This window comes from Sorex fumeus, unplaced genomic scaffold (assembly GCF_029834395.1).
Source record: "Sorex fumeus unplaced genomic scaffold, SorFum_2.1 ptg000032l, whole genome shotgun sequence".
Lineage (NCBI taxonomy): Eukaryota > Metazoa > Chordata > Mammalia > Eulipotyphla > Soricidae > Sorex > Sorex fumeus.
The window spans coordinates 9,151,129-9,156,947 of NW_026606089.1; positions in this window are offsets into that span (position 1 = coordinate 9,151,129).

Here is a 5,819-nt window from a genome sequence, read left to right on the forward strand (position 1 = left end):
TCTTAACTTTTAGTTAAGAATTGTGGCACCTTGGCCAGGCCCATCGCGATGACAGTGTGGCACATAACTTACCGGCTTGCCCTGGTTCCATCCAGTCCCACGTCGGGACCCTGCCCTTGGGGTGCTAGGAAGTGAGGGCAACTGAGGCTTAAGTTGAGAAGCAGATGCCCAGGAGTGAATAATATTCAAAGCCAATCAATTCCTAAGTTACAAAGCATATTAATTAATTGTCTTCTTGTATCTATACAAAAGGACCTTGCATTAAGGTAAACTGCTCAAAAGACATAAGGAGAGGAGGAAGGCAATATTAACTTACAGTACAGCTTCAGTGTATAAGAGGGATGAGACCTTACAAATTGGTTGGGGAAGAGAGCATAGAAGTGGTTACAGACAGACAAAGTAATAGGAGTGACTCGGGAGCACTGTTATGGGTGCAATTTGATAAACCTAAGCTCTGTGTACTCCAACAGAACCCAGGTGTGCGGGACCGGGGGATGAGATCTCCAAGGCTGCTCAGATCAAGACTGGGCCCCCTCCATCCAGATCCCCCATCTTCTTAAGTGTTACAAACATGAACTGCCCCTGGAGCCATGTAATTCCATCAATGGCCAAGATCCAGAGACTGGATATTGTTGATAAGATAACAACTCTTATTGTTCAGTTCTCACTCTCATAGAACCTGGTAGGCTTCTGCAAGTATCTTGCCCGCATGGCAGAGTCTGTGTTTCTGGTCACTGTTTCTTTTGAAATACAGAAGCTACTTAATTTAAGATAGTCCCCTTTGTTTATCTCAGTTGCTTGGCAAGTGGCGTGTTATCTTAGAAGATACCATTAGCTTCAATGTTGTGGAGGGATTTGCCGACCTTGTCTTCAATGTAACTGAGGGATTCTGGTTGATTTTGAGGTCTTTGACGCATTTTTATCTGACTTTTGTGCATGGTGTTAGGTAGAGGTCTGAGCCATTTTCTTTTTGCAGGTAGCTGTCCAGTTTTTTTTGCACCGTTTGTTAAAGAGGACTCTCTTGCTCCACTTCACATTTCTTGCTCCCTTATCAAAGATTAGATGATGTATATTTGAGGGTGTGTGTCAGTATATTCAATCCTTTTCCAATGGTCTGCGGCTCTGCCTTTGTTCCAGTACCATGCTGTTCTCATTATTATCACTTCATAGTAGAGTTTGATGTTGGGGAAGGTGATGCCTCCATCGTCTTTTTCCCAAGAATTGCTTTAGCTATTAGTTGGCATTTGTTGTTCTGTATGAATTTCAGGAGTGCTTGATCAATTTCTTTGAAGAATGTCATGGGTATCTTTATAGGGATCACATTGAATTTGTACAATGCTTTCGGGAGTATTGCCATTTTGACAATGTTAATTCTCCCATTCCATAAGCAGTATATATGTTTCCGTTTCCTCGTGTCCTTTGTTATTTCCTGTTGTGTAGGTCCTTTACCTCCTTAGTTAAGCAGATTCCAAGGTTCTTGATTTTCCTGAGGCATGATTGTGAATGGACTTGCTTTTTCATGTCACTTTCTTCTCTCTCATAATTTGCATATAATAAACCCATAGACTTTTGGGTATTGGTTTTATAACCTGCAATTTTACTATGAAAGTCTATTGTTTCTAGAAGCTTTTTTGGTAGAGGTTTTAGTATTCTTTAAATAGAGTATGACATCTGCTGTGAATAGTGAGAGCTTATTTCTACATTTCATACATAAGAAACCCTTAATATCTTTTTCTTACCTTATTTCTATTGCAAGTACTTCCAGTACCACCTTGAACAGAAGTGCCAAAATGAACTTTTACGTAGCACTTTCTGTCTGTAAATTTCTATGCTAAGAACAGTGGAATATACAGTGATATCTTAGTAATTTACAAGTAAATTATGAAGACAGATACTATAAAAGAATTTCTTTGTATAAATTTCCAAAATGTGTAGCTTTTATTAAATATATTAAGAATAAATCATAGATCTTGATTATACCCTGAAGATTACTTCATTGTTAGAAGTTACCCTTCTAAAATGCAATAAAGTGACACATTTTAAAAATGTTGATGATTCGCTCATTAATTCAATGAAGCTGTGTTAGTCTGGTGGTGCAATGCCTCCAGGAAATCAACCTGTACCCTCAGGTGAGTGCATCAACCGTCTAATGGTGTCTTCATGCTTCCTGATAACCTCAAATGGCCACTGTGCCTCGGGCTGGATCCCAACACCTCAGGACTACGTTTCCCGAGAAATTAAACTCCCAAAAGATATGTGGGAGCCATGTTCACAGACCACCCCTGGCTCAGCTATACAAGCTAATGGATTGGTCTTGTTTCAGACACCCATAAACAAATCTTGAAAGAGATCAAAAGCCTCAGTTAACTTTGGACCTGCAAAAGGCTGAACACACTAGGGTAAATGAGAGGGAGGCAGGTTAGTTGGGTGCCCATCCAACCAGAACCCAGTGCAGCCACTTGCTCCCACAATCCAAAATCGCCACCATGCCCTCGTCTGGTTTCCACCATCTCAGGTGGCTCTCACTGAAATATAACAGCTGAAAATTCGGATATGCGGGTTTTGTGACTGATATCTCCAGGCTTTCTCTGGGTCACGATGGGCATCCACCCCCACTCCCCTGTACTTATGGAAGCCTCAGCAGTCATTTCCATACCTCAAAGCTACTCCAGCCTTAGCTTCCTGATAAAAATACTAAATTTCTTGAACAAACATGATGACCTCTTAGTACCTGTACGAGACCCATGATGCACAAAATAAAAAGGAGACAGAGAGAAAGAATTAAAGATCCTGCCATAGAGAGAGGCTGGGGGTGGGGGTAGGGTGTTAGGGGATGGTTTTAGGGAACCAGGAACATTGGTGGTGGGAAATATACACTAGTGGACGGATGGATGTTCGATCCTTGTATGACTGGAAGCAAATTATGAATAGCTTTGCAATGGTCTATCTCACAGATATTCAATAAAACATTAAAAAGGTAAAGGTAAAGGCCCTCCCGTTGATCGTCGATTTGCTCAAGCGGGCCCAGTAACGTCTCCATTGGAGACTTTGTTGTTACTGTGTCTGGCATATCGAATCCTCTCGGTAGCTTGCCGGGCTCCCCGAGAAATAAAACATTAAAAATATATATAATTAATTTGTACCTCAGACTACTGATAGAAGTGTAAAACCCAGCATATCTATTTTTGTGTTCTCTGTAGGAAAATAATGTTACTCACCCGTGTGCCTATAGCTTGAAGAATGCTAACCCCAAAGATACATCAATGACTGTCTTTGGCATGAATATTGTAATTGCAGCTATGTTATGTTTTAGAATCAGTTCATGGAAAAGAAATCAAGAGGAGCAAGTGGCAAAGAGCATCAGTGTTGAATGCATACATAATGTTTGAGGAGCTTGCAAGGGAGACTAAAGATTTGGCATGAGAAGAGGGAAGAAACAGAAGAGTGAAGTACTAATAAGTATCATGAGAAAAATGCAAGGGAGGACATTTCCTAGCAAGTGGCACACCCTGTTGAGCTTTTGGTGAGGATAAGTATTAGAAAGTATCTTTCCCATTTAGTGGTATAAAGGTAATTTTGATGGGTGCATTTAAAAATTACTTTAAAAATAGAATCACCAAGAGATACACAGTTACAAATTTGCTCATAATTGAGTTTCAGTCATATAATGTTCTAGCACCCTTCCAGTATAATGGTGGCATTTTTGAAGGAATATCCCTGGTGGAAGACTAGGGCATATGAATCTTAACACATTTCACCAAATATATGATCTCTTCTCACATGATATACCCTTTCCCCCTGCTTCTTTGATTTATGTTTTCATGCAATATTTCCTTGTGAACCTCACTCAAGTGAGGGTCCCTATTTAAGACAAGTACATGTTTCTGGGGCATTGCATATTTTTTGGTTGCTGGGAGAGTCTCTAAAGCAATGCTCAGGAGGTGTGGGGGACCCACAGGCAATTCTCAGTAAACGTAGCCATGGTGCTTGGGGTCCTCCGATACTATACAGCCTTTCATACTCTGGCAATCAGGTGGTGCTGGGAGTCAAATTGAGTGCATGTAAGAAAATATCATAAGCACTACACTATCTCCTGCGGCCCTGGGTATTAGATTGATGTCAGCATTCGAGGTCCTCCTATTTGTCAGAAAGCAGAAACTTGTGCAGGAGAAAGTGGAAGAGACCTTAGGGTTTAGCTTCGTTGACTGAGTAGATGGTGGTACCATTAAGATTAGAACATAAAGTAAAAATAAAACCAGAGAAAGATCTAACAATAGTAAAGAGGGCTTTAGTACTCAAAAAGTTTAGAAACAGGCAAATTAGAAAGTAGTTTTAAAAAGTATCCAGGAGAGAATATAGTATTGTGAGTGAACCAATCTACTCTATGGATACATCTCATCCTTGAAATGGAATAGGACAATATGTTACAGTTACAAATTTACAAATAAGATATATACCATCAATTTCTGCTGTGTTCCTATGCTTTACCAAGTATTATTCCAATTTTATATTTACTTTAATGATTAAAACAGTATTTGCCAACATTATACTTTTAATGAAATGTTTTATTAAAAATGTTTTTAAAAAAATTATTAAAAATGTTTTATTAAAATGTTATTTAAAAAAGATACATATGGGCCAAAGAGTAGTGCAGTATGTAGAGTGTGTTTACTTTGTATGCAGCTAATCTGAGTTCAATCCCCAGAACCCTGAGGCTGTCAGAAGGAATCTCTGGATAGAAAGTCAGAAGTGAGCCCGGAGCACATATGGGTGAGCTCCCTTCCCCACAAAAAAGGAAGAAAAGAAAAACATATAACTGATTCTTGAGTAGCATAGAGGTTAAGGGTGCTAATTCCTATATAATTTTTGAAAGCCCCAAATTTAATAGATAGTCTGCTGTTGACCAAGTAGATGGTTTTTTAATAATATTTACTCACATTGTCTGCAAGTAGTGCTATGTGTGGCCCGTAAATCTGTAAATTTTGATACATTTGAAAAAAATTATAATGGATTTTATAATGTACTTTATAATGAATTTGTATTTTATAGTAATAAGTGATAAATTGTATTTCTGTTTTTGTGGAGTATTTGGGCCATAGTATGTGGTGCTTGGGACTTCTGACTCTGTGCTCAAGGGTCATTCCTGGTGGTGCCAGCCATTAATTTCAGGTGACTGTGTGCATGGTAAGTGCTTTAACCCCTCTACTAAGTCTTGGAGCCAATCAAATCAATTATCTGCATATATTTTATACATGCATGGAATACTTTTTCTTAGATTTTTTGATATTTCTAGGATATATTGATCATCTTTAATTATTTCACATCAATACCAATGTCCAAATATTTTCAAAATATAATTATTGACAAAAAATCATATAGAAGTCCAAATTTGTATTGTTCATGGAATAACTATATTTAAAAGAAAAAATAACCACAATAAACATCCAAGTAAAATGAAGGTACATTTCTTTGGAGTCTTTCAATTATGTATTTATATTAGTATATATACAAATATAATCTTTAAAAAATAAATTTCAGTTATTATAACATTTTATTGAGTTTTTTATAATTGTAATGTTTTACTGCTAAGATGATATTGTTGTGAACATTTATATCTATTTGTCAACTTTTCTGATTGTTTACTTAAGATCTGATATTAAAAAGCTAACTTACTAGGGCTTGAGCGATAGCACAGCTGGTAGGACGTTTACCTTGCAATTGGCCGACCTGGGTTCAATTCCCAGCATACCATATGTTCGCCTGAGCAACACAAGGGGCAATTCCTGAGTGCAGAGCCAGGAGTAACCCCTGTGCATCGC